General features: G+C 45.7%; 1 long non-coding RNA gene across 2 annotated transcripts in view; it reads right to left on the reverse strand.

Annotated features, from left to right (window-relative positions):
• LOC135375231 (uncharacterized) overlaps positions 1 to 20,976 on the reverse strand; it is a 131,650-nt gene extending 110,674 nt beyond the window's left edge. The window contains exons 1-3 of one of the 2 annotated variants that reach the window (XR_010417190.1): positions 20,784 to 20,976; positions 14,135 to 14,202; positions 258 to 1,141 (exon numbers count right to left, since the gene is read on the reverse strand). This is a non-coding gene — a long non-coding RNA (uncharacterized LOC135375231). Of the gene's footprint in view, positions 1 to 257; positions 1,142 to 14,134; positions 14,203 to 20,783 lie in introns of those variants that run through there. The other variant, XR_010417189.1, reaches the window with a different exon arrangement.

A 20,976-nucleotide genomic window follows, 5' to 3' on the forward strand; every position in this document is an offset into this window, starting at 1 on the left:
ATCCCTAGAGCCTAGTGCTGTTCAACGGGCTCTCTCTCTGTGTTTCCGCCGTTTTCTCGCTCCGTCCTTGAGGATCCCTAGAGCCAGGGAACAGTAATGGTAACTGAAAGTATATTACCGGATTCTGGACCGGTAACGGTATGAGAAACAGATAAACACGTAGATCATGTACCACTATTACCGGAAACGAAAATGATATTCGGTATTGAATTCGGATAATGGCTGTATATATAAAAGAGGAAGACACCACACAGGTACAAGGTGTTGCACAACCGCACCTTGGGTACTTTCTTTTTGCTTTCCGTTCATGCATTTGTAGATGTAATTATCAATACCTTGCACAGTAATCTGAATACGAGTACAGAGTGAGAGCAGAGAACATAGTTAAAGCGAGAACATAATTATCAGGCAAGTGTCGTTCGGGGAGGGGGGAGGATATATTTATTAGGTGAAAGGAAAAAAAAACGGGGGAAAGGGCAGCCAAAGGGGACGTCCGCTTGCTATTCCGCAAGGAAATAAAATAAAAGAAGACTATGATAAATAAAAAAGAAAAGAGACAAGGACATAAAGGATAAACCAATAAACAGTGAAAGAAGGATGAGATAGATTAAAAACAAAGATGACAAAAGGTCGTGTCGTTCGGGAGCGGCAGTCAGTCAGGCAGTCATCGTTGCTCCGCAAGAGAGATAGAAGAGGTACACCTCTTGCGGCGGCACCCAATACGACAGGGTGTCGATAGTTATGCAGTCATGAAGAAACACCCTCCGGCACGGTGCCCATGCTCAAAGCGACCAGAAGTGCCCAAGCAGGCCACTGGACTGGATCGCGCTCCTGCTTCGGGCAATGCAGTTTTCATTTTGAACGATCATCTTATTCTGTGAACTTGGTGTTGCGCTCGTCTCCGGAGCACACCGGCGCATGCGTATTAGCAGTCACAGCTTTCGCGCACCTCCAAGATGGAAGGGAAGGTGGCCGTTTGGTAGGTACCACCAAAACGCATTTTGAAAGTCCTGCCATATAGCGATGACCTAGGACTTCTGAACGTCATGCTGTAGTCCTACAGGTCTCTTCAGGGCACCTAGCTGTTCACAGCCGTACTTTCCTGCACAGTGCCTCCAGGCCTATGGGCCAGGGAACTAATCTGTGCAAATAAACAGAAAGATACCGTGTTCACTGCAAGACATTAAAAGCAAGAGCAACAGGAAAGAAATGTGAGACATTCAAGCTCATGTGCCCAGTGCTCGGGCCGCCATGCTTTCGCGTTTCGTGCAAGTGCATACATACAAGGAGAGTAGTAGAAAGAGTAAAAAAGTATGATCAGACTGTGTGCTTCAAAAATTAAAAAGTGCTAGCGCAGTGCCTACAGGTTTGAACGTGATGTACGTTCATAGCTCCCCATCAAGCATCTCATTACCGGAAACAGTAACGGAAACATAACGGAAACGAAACTCAGTGGCAGGTACTGGAAACGAATAACGGAAAGGAAAATGTTCCAGAAACCGAAAAGGAAACTGTAACGAAAAATACTGCCGTTACTGTTCCCTGCCTAGAGCCCTGTGCTTGTGCGCTTCAAGGGGCCCTCGATCTCTCTTTCCTCCGTGTTCTCGCTCCGCCCGTGAGGATCCCAGGCGCCTTGCACGCTTCAAGGGGCCCTCTCTCTTTCTTTCTGCTGTGTTCTCGCTCCGCCCATGAGGACCCCTAGAGCCTTGTCCGCTTCAAGCGGCTCTCTCTCTCTCTCTCTCTCTTTAGAGAGAATACCCCTTTATGCGCACAAGGCTCTTGGGCTCTCTCTTTCCGCCGTGTTCTTACTCCACCCTTGAGGATCCTCAGAGCCTAGTACGCTTCAAGGAGCACTCTCTCTCCGACGTGTTCCCACTTCGCCCTTGGGCATCCCTAACCTAATGCGCTTCAAGACTCATTTTCTCTCTCTCTCTCTGCCGTATTCTCGCTCCGCCCTTTATGATCCCTAGAGCCTAGTGTCCTTCAAGGGGCACTCGCTTTCCGCTATACTCTCGCTCCGCATTTGAGGATCCCTAGAGCCTAGTGCGCTTTAAGGGACACTCTCTTTCCGCGGTATTCTCGCTACGCCCTCTTGGACCCCTAGAGCCTTGTGCGATCTCTCACACTCTCTCTATTTCCGCCGTGTTATCCACTTTTGAGGATCCTCAGAGTACTCTCTCTCCGACGTGTTCCCACTCCGCCGATGCGGATCCCTAGCCTAATGCGCTCCAAGATTAATTATCTCTCTCTCTCTCTCTCTGTCGTATTCTCGCTCCGCCCTTGAGAATCCCTAGCCTAGTGCACTTCAAGTTTGTGCTTCCTGACAGTGCTTCCTGAGCCTAGTGCACTTCAAGACACTTTCTGCCATTTTCTCACTTTGAGGATCCGTAGGGCCTTGCGCGCTTCAACGAGCCCCTCTTTCTCCCTCTTTCCTGCTCCATCCTTGAGTATCCCTAGCGCCTAGTGCGCTTCAAGGAGCACTCTCTTTCCGCCGTGTTCTCACTCCGCCTTTGGGGATCCCAAGCCTCATACGCTTCAAGACTGATTCTCTCTCTGTCTCGGTCGTATTCTCGGTCCGCCCTTTATGATCCCTGGAACCTTGTGCGCCTCAACAGGCACTTACGTTACGCCATATTCTCGCTTCGCCCATGAGGATCCCTAGAGGATCGCTTGAGGGGGCAATCTTTCCGCGGTGTTTTCGCTCAGCCCCCGGGAAGTTTGTAATTTCGTCCTTATTAACGGTCATTGTTTGCAAAGGCTATCACCGAATATATTCCGCCCAGTTTTTTTTATTGGTTTTAGCGCCGCGAAGCAACTGTGGCTATGAGTGGCCTACAGATGTGGACAAACGGAGAGAGGAAAGCAGGAAAGAGTCGGGGATTAGTATGCGTCCTGGGCCGACTTCAGGGGGAACTGTGCGACATTCGTCTGGAAAGTCTTCGGAAAACCTAGGGAAAACCTCATCCAGCACAGCCGGCGGTAGGATTCGAACCCACCACCTCCCAGTATTCAGCACGACCTTGGTTAACACCAACGAGCGGACGCCTTAGCCCACTCGGCCATGCCGCTGGTATATTCCGCCCAGTAACTTCTAGGCAATCTTAGAGCGGAGCTAAACAATGTGCCTCGCATTTATTCGCATATGTATGGCTGTATTTATTTGTGCGGACAGCCACGTGGTCCTGGTATGGAACACCTCAAGGCGTGGACTACCCATTACAGCTCCTGCGGCCTTGACCATATCACTGCAGCTGCGGAGGCGGCTTGTATCCAGCCATCATCAACTGTCCTGCCTATTACGTCACGTGCAACATCTCGTCTGGGCTCTATATCACATTTTGCTAACCGCAGGAAATGCAAGATATCAGAAGAGGTGACGGTATAGTGCATTCGAATTGATCACTCGTGTAGAAGAAACTTTTCCGCCGCCCTGTTACAGTGTTACAACATGTGTTAATGAACATTTGCTCGATCAAACGGGAAAAAATAAAACACCAAGATCATCGTTCCTTGAAATCAACTTGTGAGCACTAGGCCCGTTTCTCTCGCTGTCACACTTAACGTAAGGCGAAGATACAGGCATAAAAAAAGTCGAGCATATCGAAGAACCTGACCCAGATTTGCGATACATTTTGATAGATACACCCACTCATTGCAGAGAAGCCCGATTACGCAACACAGAGGAAAAAAGCGCCCGGTTCTACTTTAAAAGGAAATCATTTCTATACGAACCACTTCCCGTATCGACTCGCCAAATAACAACAGTAAAAAAACAGGGCGAAAGAGCGGACGCACGCAGGACGAAGGGGGAATTGAAAATATAACTCCCATAAATCTAGCGGACGAGTGCCGGTGTGATATCAGTGTGGCAAAAGCGTAGTACGCGCCGCGATTAACATGGCGGACAGCATGAGAACGGTGATGACCCCGCGAAATACATGGGTGCAGGTAGAAAAAGGTACGTATGTCACTTTAAGCGCGATAAGTGGGGTCTGCGCGGAGGACCAAATCCAATAACTCACTAGAAATCTCAGCGAAGTTTGCGACCTTGAAAACGCCATTATAAGAGCGATAGAAGCAGCGTAGAACAAGAAAAAAAAAAGTGTTGCTCAGCAGTTAATGGAACACGTTGAAGTCGTCTAAGCAGTGCCTACTACGTTTTACGTTGACCACATATGATTTAATGAGTACAAAAAACAGACGAACAAAACAAAGAAAGACAAATGAAAACATGTCACGAACCTGTACAGGTGCGATTTCGGAGGAGTTCGCGAAATTCGAAGTAGTTCATGAAGGTCTGACAACACTGCGCATGTGCGTCTATCGTTTTGCCGAATCTTAAGGCGTACATTTTCTGTCTCGCCAGACTACCACGTAGCGTTACGTGTATGCGATAGTATGATGTTAGGATGATGGAAGCTTGGGCTATATAGACAGATGAAGACCATGAAGACCATTTCACTCATATGCGGTTCTGCCAACTCCTCACTTGGTTTCATTCGTCGCACTTTCTATATGGCCCCCTCAAACGTTAAACTGCACCTGTACAGATTCCTCGTGCGTCCCAAGCTAGAGTACACTGCTTTGGTTTGGGACCCCGGAAGCACTAACCTTACTAACGTGCTAGAATCCATTCAAAATCGCGCAGCACGCTTTATCATGGCAAACTACAACCGCACAGCAAGTGTTTCCCTCATGAAGCAGTATCTATACAACTACTCCTACTAGCCTGTCGTCGTAAAGTTGCTCGCTTATCACTTTTTCATAAAATATTCTATCATGAGGATCTCGTCCTCTCCTCTTACATATCATCGCCCACGTATACCTCCCACCGCTTGGGTCACTTCCGAAAAGTTAAAATCTATCACGCCAATACTGATTCTTTCTCCGACTCCTTTTTCATTCGCACCGCACGTGATAGGAACAGGTTACCGTGTGACATTGCTACCATACAGGATCTGCCCTCTTTTAGGGATTCCATTACAGAGTTATTTTCTGCATAAGTAGTGCTAAACCCATTTTCACACCCATGCTCTCCTGTTTTCCCGGTTTCCATGTGCTATGTCTTATCATATGTTAGATGTTATATGTTAATTGTTGCTACTATTATTTATTTTGGGGCATCAGACTGTGGCTCTTTTGCAATATTCAATAATTTTCCACCATGTACCTTTACACGCTTACTGTCTTTGACCCTGCGGTGTGTGTTCATTGTTCATTCTTTGAGCGCCCAGTGCGCCTTTTTGTAACTGTTTGCATGTTTGCTCCATTTATGTATTCAAGCCCCTCTCCTCTTTTGTCCCCCTGTGGCCCTGAGGGTATTGAAAATAAATAAATAATGCAATGTGGTAAAAAAGCAATGTGGTACAGCCTTACAGGTTCCGACAAAACTTTACGGAACACTGTATTGGTGTATATAGTCATCTGAGCGACACGGTTGCTGCAAACATGAGTAGATAGACTTACGAACAGGTGACTGGGTACTCGACGCACCTCTCAGTAAGTGTGTCCACTCGCGTTCGCCGCTAGGGTGCCGCTGAGATCAAGAAATACGTCACTCTGGTGTTCCGTAAACTTTTGTCGGGATCTGTGCTACATGGATATGCGACGGCCGTAAAACATAACAGAAAATGAAGTCCCCGCAACAGAAAATAAAAATAAACCAGCTACTGAATGGAACCCTTCATACTCTGACAAGCATTCATCTTCACGTGTCAGAGTGAATCTTTGGTAAGTGGCGACAGGCTGTCCTCGCATGATCACATCAAGAAGCGCACAAGCGACGAAGACGACCGAGCGTGTGTCTTAGTGGAATTCGCCAGTAACAGATGTGATGTTCGTATATACGAGTACGTGCACGCAGCGCTATCACTGGATATTCAGAGTAGGTGGGAATGTGAGAGGCCAAGTACAAATGTCCGGTTATAACGATGAAGTGTCGCTGTACGCTAAAAATGTGCACCGAGAGTCTTTCTACAAAGTACAATTCGCAAAGGAATAGTGAAAAGGAGCTGTATCTCTAAGCTCTCAGTTCAGAGAGGGATATATCCCAGCGCTAGAAAGCAATAACGTGTTTATTTCTGCATTTCTATGTTTTTGTTTCGGTTGACTGGGAATAGTTTCTGGCAACATATTGTGGCTACTTCAAGGGGTTGCGACACTTCTACCCAGGTTATCCCAGATAAACGTAAAACACTTTTCGTTTCACCGATGCGAACCTAATGTATTCCAAGTTTTACAGCGACACACACACACATATAAGGAGACGGTGATGAGGTGGAAGCGAAGTGGTTAATACAAGCGTAGGAAATTGGCACCGCAAAAACAAAAACAAAAAAATGCCGGAAATTCACACGGTTCTGACACCACAGCACTCGTCGCGCGCCGCCGATGAGGCAACGCGAGAGAGGTGACGCGCGCTTGCAGCTACCAATGGAAGTGGCCGCGGCTCTCAGCTAGGTCTGTGACGTCGGTGCTTTGTCCGGCCGTGTGATCAAGGGTTTGTATCTCGCCAAGTACTCACTAATAATTCTTTTTTCCTCAGTAGTCTGGAGTAAATGATATTGATGATGATGATGATTCGATTTTAATGGCGCACAAGCAACTAAGGCAATGGTTAAAATTGTGATAAGTTAAAAAGCAGACGATTATGCTAAAAACAATATACTTGGCAAATTGAGATATAAACGATAACACTCTGGAGTAAAGAATAATGCGTGCACGATTCTATAAAAACCACATCTATTCACTGACTCATTCATTCACAAAATACCCCTATCTGTACATTACCTGTTTTTCTTTATTATTTATTTTTGTTTTAATTTTAAATAGAAGCCGACCTTTGTCTGGCTGACCTTACCTTCCTCATTTAATAAACTTTCAACCCCCTCCCCCCACACACACACCCCAAATCATCATAAACCAACATATTATGTTTGTGTATTCCTAACAATATGTCGTTATAACGTTAACAGTAGCACAACAACAGTACAAAACGTTTTATCGTTATATATAGAGGTGACGTCGGTGTAACACCATAACGTGACCAAACAACGTTACTCAGGGACAGCAATAGGGAATTCTAGAATACATTACCCAAGCACCTTGGGGCCCGCACAGAAATGAGGACCCGTCACTGCGCATGCGCAGAACCCAAACAATGCATTGGGGACGCCCAAAAGCACAGGTATCCTATCGAAAGCTCACTAGTGTAATGCAATGACTTGTGCGTAACGCGTTACTATTAATTGCGTTACTTGTAATAAATTACTTTTATGAGTAATTTTTCGAGTAATCAGTTACTTTACTGTCAAAGTAATTTTTCGAGTAATCAATTACTTTTCTGAGTAATCGATTACTCAGTAATTGATTACTTTTCCGGTAGAGATTAACTCATTTTTCAGAAGTTCTGCGCCAAGTCAAGACCCCCGTGCAGTAAGCCTTTTTTGGACCGTTCTACTGATTGATTGATTGATTTTTAAAAGAAAAAAATTGAGATGTTAGTCACTCGGGACTGGCTACTCCAGGCTACTATACCAAGCGGAGGCCATTGTAATAAGGTTATGGAATTTCAGGGTCTCTCTCCCTTATCTCTTACTACACCAGTGTGGCGGTACCATTGTGATAGCTTCGGAGGTGTAGTGAGTCATGGGAAGATCCACGCAATGCTCTTCCACAATCGGGTCAACGTCTTCCCAGGCGATAAATACAGTAGACGTACAGATCTACTTGTGCTGCGCGTTTTTGTTTTTCGTGTTATTTCAGTTGTTCCGCTGTTGAATGATTTCTTTCTTCCCACCTCCCCCCTCTGAGGCACACAAAGACGGGTATAATTTGCGTGAATGCAGAGTAACGACCGGAGTAACGCGTTACTTTTCTACTCGTTACTCAGTTACATTTGGAGTCCAGTAATTGGTAACGATAATCAGTTACTTTTTCCGTACAAGTAACGGTAACGGTAATCAATTACTATTTTCGAGAAACGGGCACAAGTCTGAATGCAATGCAAAGTCGCTCGGTCCGTTCAACAACAGAGCTCGACTTTGTCCCTCTGTTTAAAAATCATTCGTCAATTTCTTCTTCTGTCTCAGAACGCTTTCATCTGGCACAGAAAACACCACCCTTCACCGTCATCTACTTGACGTTGTCACGGCCACGAAGGATTGTTTATATCTACAGCGTCGTGCCAACAGTGACACATTTGGAGCCGTCACAATCTTTCAACTGAGCCAAACAATTCTGGCGCCTAATCGCTCGGAGTCTACAGCCTGTTGCGCGTGAATGCTCCAGAAGAACGGGCGCATATTTGGAAACCCGCCAGACGAAACGGGGGACAGATTTCCTGCTCCAGCAACGCTGAGAGCGGTACATGCAGATCAAACCCTTTACAGATAACCGTTAGTAAGCGGGGCGAACAAATATTAGCACATTAGCACTCACTGCGATCAAAGCAACCGCAGTCTGACAGCTATAGGCTGGAGAGAGAGAGAGAGAGAGAGAGAGAGAACCTTGAAGGTGGTCTTCCGCCAATAGACTCAAATTTCCACCGAATTTGGAGCCGTGGAAACCGATTCGCAAGTAGTGATTCGAGACACTTCATTTCTGTGCGCCATACGCCTACACAGCAAATTGTTATTTTTTAAATATGATTTTGCAAATGGACGGTAATCTAATTTACCTCCACACATCAAAGGCCAAAGGGTAGCGCTTACATGAACAAGTCAAAGTGAGGCATATATATCCATGTCATCATCATCATCATCACCATCATGAAAAATCATACAGGTAAAAAGACATTTAAAAAGTGTATAAAACGGGTGCTTATGCAGGTCCACACCACGACCACACGACCAACTAGATTATAACGACCATGTCATAATCGGCAATTTCTATGAGGAGACCGTCCGCACGATCCGCTAGGGGCGCTACTCATCGGCCTGCGAGATCTACATCATGATTGGACATTGGGAATTTGAATTTTGAACCTGCAGAAGCGGACGTACGACTACCGTAGTAGACGACAGCAACAGCTCCTATGAAAACGCGTAGAATGATGATGATAATCAGCTTTAGAACGAAACATCTTCCGTGGGATATCTACCGCTTGTACAAAAATACTAAGGTAAGCTGAAGTACAAAGCATTGTAAAAGTTTAGGAAGCAATAAGCGGGCCGATGAGTAGCTCCACCGCTAGCTTCCAAATGCGGCGCTGGAAAGGGGTGCCAATGACATGGTCGTTATAATCTAGTATGTCGTGGTCAACACCTGTGTGGTTGTCTTTCAACGACCAGGGTTCTCTTGCGCTCGAAGTGTTCCCTAGCTCGAGGAGTTCCTGAAATGTAACAAGTTGAGTGCTACGAATTTTTCTATTTTATTCTCCATTTACATTTTTGTTGGACTGCATAAAACGTAATTTGGAGTGCACAGGGAACGAAGCACATTTGTTAGTCTTATTCGAACGCGGTGGAACTAGCAAAAATGAATATTTCATCTATTCCGTTTCAAAGGGTATAGGTTTGTGTAGTTTCTCTTTCTTCTTTTCTGAGTAACGCGTCCAGGAGTAGCCAGTCCCGAGTGGCTCGGTACTAACATCTCTTTTTTTTTCCTTTTAGAAATTAAATCAATCAATAAATCAATATTTCTGGCTACCCGTAGCTGTATACAAGAACAAGTACATGTCGCCTTAATCGGCGAAACGTCTGTTTCGTTTGTCGTCAAATATTTTACATCTCATCGTAATCGATTTCACGGCTTCGAGCTGCTGACTCAGACGATGGATTCCACTTCTTGTCCGCGGGCATTCAGTTTCAAAATTCAAAGCTCACCGAAGCACCATCAACACCCATAACAAACAATCGTTCATATTAGAGAGTTTTAGAGTACATCGTACGCTATCGCCTTTGCATACGTAAGGGCAGCGTCGGTGGTTCAGCGCACGCGCAAAACAGAGTTTCGCGCAGGGCACAGAACCACTAACGCTATCCCTTACGTACGCAAAGGCAACAGTGTACGAAACTCACTTATGGTGAGTTTTTGTGCATCGTACGCTATTGCCCTTGCGTCGTAAGCGGTTGCGTTGGTTGTTCTGCGCACTCACAGAACATAGAGAACTTTGCGCCATAGCAGAGAGCATAGACATCTTTGCGCATTGCGCTGAATCACCACCTAACGTACGCAAAGGCGACAGCGTACCGTATATTAAAAACTCAGTATTGTCCGGGCGGGGGGGGGGGGGGGTGAAGTGGGGATTCATCGCTTTCGTGTTGTGTGCGCCCACGGAGACGTCCCTTGCACATGATGACAGTTGACGTTCTGAGGCTGAGAACATCAATTGCCATCATGTTCAACAGATGCCGCTTGCGTCGATCCCGTCGCATGAATGTGTGTATGAGTGAGAAGACATGCAAGAGTGAAAGGGGGATGAGTGAGAGAGTGGTTGGTTTGTCCCTTCAGATGACGCACCCTTGGAAGACCGGTAATCCAGAAGATATGGGTTCGAGTCCTACAGCTGGCTAACCTTTTCAGTGACTTCCTTCTTTCATCACGTCCCTTGCGTTTTGAAGAATGCCCTCACTGTGAAACAGCCGTGGCAGCGCGGTCGCGGCGAAGGGCGATCAGTGCACGAAAACAGCCTGATCGCAGTCGTAAAATGTTGTAAAGTCGTTTGCAAAACAGCAGGACACGTCTCTTTGGCGCCATGCGCAAATAACTACCTTCTGCGACATAGTCCTCTGAATGCGAAGTTGCCGACTTCTTACTTCTTCTTTGCTTCTGCTTTCGTGCTTTACGAAGCATCTGCATATTCAAGATGATAACAAGGGACACCGTGTATCGATAGAAGGATGCCAACTTCTGCTTATATATTCTTTCGTCCGGAATGACGTCTTCTATAGGTACCACGCGTAAAAAATAACGAGTGAGTGCGCGGAATCTCAAAACGTGAAACAGCTCATCCTTCACGGCCGAAGAGCAGCCATTTCAACATTCCGTCTTGCCCTCGCTAAGCAACCAACACACAGGTGATTACCGCGATAGCTGCACAGAGGCAAAGAGTCGCAAATATTTTTCCTCTTTCATCCTCCCTTCGTGTCACGAAGTGTTTGATAACCTTGCTAGATTGGTTCGAAATTTTTATTTTTATTTTTTCAACACCTTTCACTAGCAGCGCTTCACGCGTCCTACGCGATGAAGCTGGCGAAAGAAAAGGTCGTACTCACGGTACATGATTAGCGAGAGGTGTGAGGTGATAAGGCGGAGCAAAAGACAAGCACGACGGGCAAACCCTGTTATTACGTGCCAGTTGTAATATTCTTCGGCTGTTCGATGCCTTGAGGACAAGGAAATGACGTATTAATAGCTACCATTACTGAGAAAAAAAATATTCGAGGCTTTATAAACACTTTTCGTTTTCATTTTCACAGCGGACGAATCACGTTTTGCGCGACTGGTCATAAACACAAAATAAAGTTGTTTTTTGCGCGACGATAGACACAGCGTATATCTTGGTTGAATTTTTTACTTTCATAGGAGAGCTATTTCTTTAAAATACTATCAGCAGCACAAGGGCAAAGACTAGCGACAAGGATGCGGGAAACTTCGACGAAAGAGGACAATTTTGGGTCAATGGTGATGGTGCACCAGAACGGTATTTTCCCCCAAGATTTTACGTGAAAAAAAGAAAAAAAAAGTCGCCGTAAGATTGCGAGTCACTTGCGCCCTGGCTTGGTCACGTACAGCACCAGCTTTGCGTGCGCAAGGCGCGGACAGTACGCCCGCGTCAGAGGTCGCGCGTGCGCAGGACAAAGTTTATTGCGAGCGGCGCGCAAAGTGGTTTGCGTCTGAGAGTGCGGAAGTGTGCGCCGTGTTGTATTTACGAAATAGAGCAGTAACACTATTTGTGTTTCGTGGGAGAGAACGTGGTACTTAAATGGACTGCAACACTTCGTCCAAAGCTATATGCAAATAAATGTGAAACATATTTATTGTCATGCGACTGTGAACCTACATTCCAAGCTTTATATCATGTAAAACTTACTTTCAAATAGAGGTCAGACTGCTATCCATAGTTGCTTTAATTCGAAACATCCTAGCAATTTCTTATTATTAAACAGCAAACACAATTAAGGTGCACACAAACAGAACAGTGATTAATGTAAGCGTATTTTTATTCGCGATGTACCAATTTTCGCGAATCGCGCATTCACTCATTTGCGAAGTTATTCGTGGGTATTTAATTTCGCGACTCCAGAGCTGATTTCATCTCGCTCTATAGACGCCATGCTGTGTTCGCTAGTACAATTTTTTCGCGATTTCTTAGCGGTCGCCAAATTCGCGAAAATTAATACATCGCGAATAAAACTTCATTTACTACTTCTTACTTTCTTCTATGCTTCTTACTATACTACATATACTACACTTACTTACTTTACTTACTTATTACTATACTTACTATACTTCTTACTTCCCGCAAAAAAAGAAAAATACGAAAAAGCGATGAGGTATTATGCAGTGCGAGACTGGCATATTTTGCTATTATAACATAATGACCGCATTCAAACTAAGTACAGTAACAAGAAGCACAGGGAAACAGATGAGTTCACCCTCGAGTGAGCAAAGCATTGTCGCCATGGAACTTCACTTTTACTCCCACTGTTTCTGTCTTACGTTATCCTCCCACTTCGAACTCACATCATCATAAACATACATCCTCACGCTGCCTAAAATTTGACGCTTACCGAAAAACCGCCAAACCAGTAAATTTGTGCCGCCCAAAAACAACCGAGGCACTTTTTATCCTCGTGGCAGCGAGGCCGAGAGAGCAAGATAGCAGAAGAACGATTTTGGTGCAGGTAATTGGCATGGCTTCAGAAAGCAAGTCATCATGTCTCGCTGTTTCATGCCAAAATAACCCTCGAGGGGGGGGGGGGGGGGGGGGGGGGGGCGTGGCCCGTTTACTGTGAGTCGTATTAGCACGGTGGAACCCAAAGTTAGGTTGAAAAAACTGAAAGTGTGTGAAGGTCTTGTTATGTGATCCAGAAACTCCTGCCTGCCAACTGCGTGGAACGTGCAAGTGTGTGACACTGTGTCGATTCAAAAGAGGAGACGGATTGGCTGGACGAGTTTCTCGACTTCGCACTTGCTCGAGTTTTGGAGTAAACTTTGTTTGTTTGTTTGTTTTTTTCTCGCGCTCCTTCGGTTCTTTTATTTGTCTGGTTATTCGAGGAATAAGAGTAAGGAGTCTGAGGGCACGTAGTCTGTCATGGTCACGGCGATTAATCGCCCCGTTAGCGGTAAGTGCTACTCGCAGGGCAACTACGATATACTAGTGCGATGTACTGGGAAGGATATACTGGTCTGGGTAAATGCTTAGAATTACAGACGGGAGTCATTCGAATAAACGTTGCGCAGATTTCGACGGAGAATAAACTAACATGAGACAATTGATGTTCTGAAGGAGGCTGTAACACATAGAAAGGACAAATACAGGGACATTTTGGTAGAGCCCTGGACCGGTAATCCAGAAGACGTGGGTTCGAGTCCTACAGCTGGCTAACCTTTTCAGTGACTTCCTTCTTTCATCATCAAGAATATAACGTTTCGGCCTGTTTTTTTTGTATGTTTGTTACCGTTTGAAGTGCAACAACAACAAAAGATGTAATGGATTAACACGACGAAGATTATCGACTACCGATGTCTAAATCAAGAGTATGTGCCTCTAACGGAGAGTTCGAAAAGCGTTTTTTGACAGCAAGCGTGAGTATAATTTACTTGGACAATGCGCTTTGGTTGGGCCCGATAGAGGCTAAACGCTCATTATCACCAAACGCCCGTAACCGCCGAACGCTCATTACAGGCGCCGAACAGGCGCAACAAAATTTATCAACGGGACACGAGACGTTACACGAGGGTTGCAAACAAACAGCAGAAACATTTTAACAACCTCCCTTCCGCTGATGGCATTCGAAACAAACAGTGGCTTGGTTGCAAGCTGGCTTCTATATTTACCCCATTGTAACATTCCTTCTCCGCGTGCCGTGTTGTAGCATGTTATCAGATAAGAGCCACGTTCATGCGTGTGGCTTGGAACATCGTGCCGTTCTTTCGTTGCAGAACATTCCGTTTGGTTTCCGCTTACCTTGTTAGGAAGTTTGTCCGGTTCAAATGTCGGTTGTGGCGTCGGTGCTACAAGTCGTCGCTGAAAAACTAAGAAAACAATATAAATTCATTAAAAACTGTGGCTTGCTCTGGGTTAATCCTCTATACCTTAACAATATCGTTTGCAACCAAGTTCGAAAATATTGAATTTTAGTGAATCGTACTCTATATCGCTACAGGCGTGCGCGGATAACATTGACGTCCTGGACCCGCATCCGCACTTCACGCGCGCATGTAAGATCCGCGATCGCATTCGAAAAAAATCAAACACGACGAAAATGTTATCTTACAAACGTTTTCATTTTTTGACATGCAAAATGCTCAGGAACACCGACACCATTTTGGGTTACAGTCGATACCCGTTCATATGAGCACGACCGTTACCGCAGATATTGGTCATAAAACGAATGTTAACGAACCGTATACGACACACATCATAGAAAACCGGGTTCCGGAAAAAATGGCCCCGGAAGAAATGGTCCCGAAAAACCGGGACCGGAAGATCAGATCAAAAGATGGCCATATAGAGCTATAAGTCATGTCTCGATTATCCGGACACCTCCGGAGTCGTCTCTTTTCGTCCGGATAACGAATTCCGGATAACTGAACCAAGCAAACTTCCGGGGAAAGCCGAAAAATTTGGGAGATGTTCTTTATAGCTCCACAAAAGGAAACGAAAAAAATATCATTACTTCAAAAATTGCTGTTGCTTCAATGCTGCTTCAAATCACCCTGCTGTTGAAATAGAGGTAATGTCTCAGGAAGTTTGTCCCGCGCACATGTTTTTGTGTTTTTGCGAACGTCTTTGGCATAGGCCAAAAGACAGGCAATGCTTCCGGACTGCCTGGACATTGACGTTCACATGTGCATTTCTTGCGCCCGGTGCATAGAGGGCACCTCTTCCGCTTATCGTCTACCATCTCTACCGTGTGCCCTCGCACACCAAAAGGGAGTGACCTCCGAAGAAAAGGGAGTGACCTCCGAAGAAAGGGGAGTGACCTCCGAAGAAAGGGGAGTCAAACAGTACAGAATGCCCCGGTGAGATATGACTCTTTTCCGGAATAATGCGAACAGAGCACATGCCAGGGACAGAGGACGTTGACACTTTTCCGGATAAGCGGATCAGAATGACCTAGGTCCTGGAAGATTGGTGCCCGCGTACTTGCTGTCCGGATACGGACAACGATTTCCGGATAACCGAGACAAAGTCTAATGGTAGCAGGTTCGTTCACGGTAATGTAGTCCGGATAACAAGTTTTCCGGATATCTGAACTCCGGATAAGCGAGACATTTACCCCATTTAAACGTGTTATGAGTTTGAGTGTAATTACACTTCCTCGGGTCGCAGCTAGGGTTGCCACCAGGCCGGTATGCCGGTAGGCCGCTCTGCCGGTAGGAAGGTTTTGCCGGTATTTGTGGCTCAAGACATTTCACAGGGGCTTTTGCGAGGTTTTCGCTTCAACATTTCACTACAGCTTGAATAAATCTGGAGCACAGACCCAACTCCGCAGCCAACTCCCAACACCAGCAGTTTTCTTAGTTATTCATTATTATTATTCATATTATTACTACTCATTAAGTCTTGTGTTCGGAGGGGACAAGATCAGTGGTTGTGAAATGCCATTGGTGGTTGTGTCGAGCCAGGTAGAACTTAGGCCGTATACAGCCATGATGAGATCTCCTCCTGCGAGGAGGAGGAGGAGGAGTGTCGTTGGGAGGAACCCGAGAGGTCTGCCTGCCTGATTAGGCGGCATGTTTCTCGGGAAGGGAAAGATGGTGGAGAGGAGGAGAGGGAAAGGGTGAAGTGGAAGACCGAGCGGAATCCGCTTGGGGGGAGGATAGCTGCGTCCATGGGCCGACTTCAGGGGAAGTGTGCCGGCATACGCCTATTACACATCTGAGGGAAACCCAGGAAAAAACCCCAGACGGCACAGCCGGCCCACGGATTCGAACCGCGGACCTCCCAGTCTCCAAGCGCACGCGTTACCGCTGCGCCACCGGAGCTGGTATCTCCTCCTGCAAAGAAGGGTTTGCGTGCATCGATGCGTTTTTCAAAGTAAGTGGCAGTCCAATCCGGTTGCTCCAATACAATCCAGTGTACCCTCACCCACTTTCCCTTTCCCGCGAACCTTTCTCTCTATTCCACCTCCTCTCCCTCAGCCGGTATTTTTCACTACGAAAGGTGGCAACCCCAGTCGCAGCCTGACCGTGCTAGCCAGTCCAAGTCCTCGCTGTGATGCTCCTCATTGTATGTATTTTCGCCAAATTACTGCGAGCATTCGGGGATAGAATACCGCCCGTGGCGAAGGAGCACCCCAATCAGCACCAGCATCATAATAAAGCTGAGTATATCTGTATCTTCGCCTCCTGTGTGATTGCCTCGAGCTCAACGGTATTCCGGACGAATTTCTTTGCCGTCTCGACATACGGGTTACACACATAAAAAAGAAAAAGAGGACAAAGAAGGAAGGGATGGGAAGAATGATCTTAAGGAAAGAAAAAAAAACTAAGAAAGTTACGAAGTGATCAAAGAAATGTGCTCATCGGCAGCGTAATTCGATGCCGCCGAAACAGAGCAAGGCATAATATCGCGGAAGACGAAACCGCCGCAATTAAAGTTGAAGAAGAAAAAGGAAAAACTGCCGGTTTTCCTATATATACGTTGCCTCTCCTTGAACAACTCTCTGACTGTAACACGATATCGTGGTCGGGGCCAATTATTCAAACTCTTATCAACGTTGAAGCATCTTAATAGTGGCGCCATTTGATCCACGGTGGTGCAAGAGAGAACGCGCCTAGACAAAAAAGAAAAAGATGGAGATCCTCTTCGCGGCTAATTACTGCGTTAATGTGAAGATGGAGGGGAGGTGATTATCAAAATGCAAGGTCCGTGGAAGGTAGACAGACGAAGCTCCTGTTTGTGGGAACCAAGATTACATTCCTTAGGCCTGTGGTGGCTTATTATCAGTGGCGAAGATTTCCAGGCATTGACTATTAAGGACAAGTTGGTAGTGTGAGAGATAAGGGGAGAAATACAGGGATAGCAGCATGGGCTATGGGCTACTCGAGCTGCGGTGCACAGACTTTTCTCTGGCCACTCTGCTCGGCCCAGTACGCCATCCCACACAGCGGTCTGTGACAAAAGCAGTTTTGACGTTCTTCAGCGACACAGGTCTCATGAACAGCCTGTGAACTCAAGTCCTCATTCTTCGGTGCCCCACCCTCACCCTCAACGCATTAACCTCATCTTTGTTTATTTTTAAAGTCATCTTGTGCTTTAATCTATCTCATCCTTCTTTCGGTGTTTGTTAGTTTATCCTTTATTTCCTAATTCTTTTGTTTTCGTTTTATTTATTTTATTATTCTTTCGGTTATTATTCTTTGTTCTTTTCGGAATAGCAAGCCGACGTCCCGTTTGGCTCATCTTTCCTCCCTTTCTTTTTCTCTGTTCTAATAAATAAACCTTTTCTCGGGTTCTGTTTTTTTCACTATGTACCAGCTGGCCTGCACCCTTGTCCTTTTGCCATAACCCCCCCCCCCCTCCCCGAGATTAACAATGCTAACCTCAGCTTGTTTACGATGTACGTATAATCGTTCCTCGGTGTTTATGTTTACAGGCGCCTTTCTACTTAAAACTGTTGTTGGTGTGTATTTCTGAATTACACGAGAGACAAATGAATAAAAATGAAGAGGAGATAGAGGGAGAGAAAGAGGCGGAAGAACACAAAAACAAACGTACGTGCAAACAATACTAAAGAGTAAAGACATACAAAATCTTGCAGTAAAAAAAGAGAGGAAAGACCTTAAGATATAGTAGATTTCAAAGGGAGAAAAAAGGAACAGAAAAGCTCCCACTCTTTTTAGGTGGCCATTCATTTCAATCAATGCACGCGTCATGAGCCGACGTGGTGGCACATTAAGTTTGACAACCCTTCCATAATTCCTTATATGTTCCGGCTCATGAACAGCGTCTTTCAAGCAAATGACTTCCCTGTCGTATATATACCTGAAGAGGGCGCAGCGCTAAATACGGAGACGTGCGGACCTACGACAGCGTGGCGTATGGGTATACCCGTGTTTTCCCGCTACAGAATGGAGCGTATAGGAAAAGCCGAAGGATAAATGGTTATTTCGGTGAAGAATCTGGCGTTGAACCTCCCCACTCTTCCTCTCAATAATTCAATTCTTCTCAAAATAAAGTCGTTGTTGTTCTGCCCTGGGTGGGGGGGGGTATAGTTATCGGGTGGGGAGACGCGATATGTCCGAACAGAAACTGTTCATCTACAGTCTAAAGAAAAGAACAAGAGGTAAACAGGGGAGCAATTACAGCTTCTAATCCCTTAGAACGCAATTAATCCCCGTCGATGTAGATGTTGACAAAAAAAAAAAAAACAATAGGGAGAGATTGAATTCGCCGCACGGCAGATTCGGCTACTCCTCTAAACAGATCCCCCCCCCCCCGAAAGGGGGAAAAAACATAAAAGAAAAACCAGCGGCTTTCGCGATAACTATCGGCCAAAGGCCATATCACCGGGTAACGTTGCGCATAATGAGTCACACAGTCCTAATAGACTAACACCAACTCACACCTCTCAATAAATGACACAAGTGCTGACAACTGTTTAATCACCCTGACCTCGAAGTTTACTCCCCAGCGCTAGAAATAGTCCGTAAACTTCGCATAAACTTGCGTGCATGATGTGCTCCCAAAAAGGACTAACAATTGTCGCAACAGTCTCCAAAATGATCAAAAATCACTCCTTTTGTTTCGTGCACTTTGCACCGTCCTCATAATTGGCAATAAATGGTCACAGTGAGATCAAAATTACAGCATAGGTTGAAAACGGTGAAAACGGGAGTTTTTCGGCACCAGATATTCCCCCCTTTACCCTCGTGAAAGACGTTACCAAATGGTATAAGAGCGGTAACCTAGCGGGGCGCCAGCGGCATGGCAAGCGTACACCAGCATGCAGCAGCCACATTTGCTCAATGGTGCAGCATACCCCCAAAGTTATGCTGAAGGATGGGAGAAATTTAGTGTTGTCGCGAAGTACCCGGGCTTCGAGTTTGCACAGGTGTTCCAAGAAAACGGAACTTATTAAAAAAAGTTCGTCGAAAAATCCGAAGTTGTTCAACACGTCTGCGCATGCGCCACACCCAAACCTGCAATTTACATATATGACAAGTTTTTGATAAACCCCATCGGAAAACGTCCTAATATATATATATATATATATATATATATACAATACAAGAAAAATGTTTTCTTTCCGACATGCATTCCGGCATTGCACAATGGAGGCATGCACACCGACGCCCAACGCCTGATAGTCCAAACACTGCTCGTAACAATCGAAGCAGTATAAGCGCTCGCTCATCCTCGTGCTCGTCGTCGAGAACACGGGTTGTGCTTCAGATGGCATAGGAGAGAGTTTTCCACACTCCAGTCATTTCATTCGACGTTCAGATTCCATTTCCAACAAAGTACCCACGCAGAAAGAATAATGCTTTGGTTGCCCCCAGGTGTCGCTAGAGAACTGATTGTTTTTGACCCGTCAGTGCACTATTACAATTCGTAACATAGAGGTAATGACATTTAGAAAGACACTTTCTGTCCTACATGGACCATAAAACTCATTACGTCGTACAGCTCTGTATGTCTTTCATCCTTTTACTCGGAACCGGACATGGAACCGTGGTTCGACCTCGAACTCTGCGGTTGGGAAAAAGTTAGGGACATCCCTAGACTTCTAATCCTACCCTGTGTTGTCCGAACATAAATATTGCAGAGGCGGAGTGAACACTTAGGACAAACACAACGTTTGACCCTCACCAACGCCCAAGGAAAGTTTTTGTCAACAGCCTTCCTTCTTGGCATCGGAAATCAGGGATACTCCCTCTTATCCGTTCAGTTCAAGACAAAGTAAAATTGCACCTTCGTCACAATACTGGATTACCCACGATATAAAACCAGTGATTCATGTTCAATTTATTTTCTATACTTGGTTGCCAATACGGGACAGTGTGTGCTTGTATGTTTGTTGCTGCCGTCTGCAGCGGTTTTGTTTGTTCTTGTTGTATACTATTGTTAATTCACCATTGTACTGCTTCTTATTTTTCTGTCATTTATATTCATGTATATTCTGTACTTTGCTTTAACATTTCTTGTCTTTGTTTCGGGACAGGGCCTTCAGGACTGTTGCATGACATAATTTTCTGACGCATACGAACCTCTCCAACGTAAAGCTAAGCAATACTAAAGCTCTTGTCAGCTTCTGTAGACGTCAAGTACACAAAGGCAAGATCTATCTATATAAAGCGGCGTTGGAAGCACCGATAATTCCTGGTATCCTCAGAGACCCCAGACTTCCGGCATTCTATCCCAGATGAGCCCCACGGTATACAACGGCGGAGAACATGCAAGCGGAAATTCAAATTCAGTGAAATTATTCCGGCGAATTATTTAGGACACGAAATTAACCACCACACAGCAACCTATTGTGTACACTCAACAGGACGTCTTCTGCGTAGAGACGCAAGCCTCTGATACCGCCTGTATTGCGCCGCGCGCGATTGTTGTTTGGCGCTCGAGGGATAGCTTCGAAAGATTCTCTGTCAAATAGGCTTACCGTGGAAGGGCCATCGTAGGAAGCGACGGCGAACACACGTGCACAAGCGAAGAGTTCACCAATCACTAAGAGGACAGGTAACCATAGAACTAGCTGCCCCGATGGCACAACCTGGATGAGCTAGAACCTATGAGCGTGAGACCGCGTGAGCGTTTGTGGGAGCGAGTGCCACATGATCTTTTGTGTTGTAGCA

Source organism: Ornithodoros turicata, unplaced genomic scaffold (genome assembly GCF_037126465.1).
Source record: "Ornithodoros turicata isolate Travis unplaced genomic scaffold, ASM3712646v1 ctg00000843.1, whole genome shotgun sequence".
Classification (NCBI taxonomy): Eukaryota; Metazoa; Arthropoda; class Arachnida; order Ixodida; family Argasidae; genus Ornithodoros; species Ornithodoros turicata.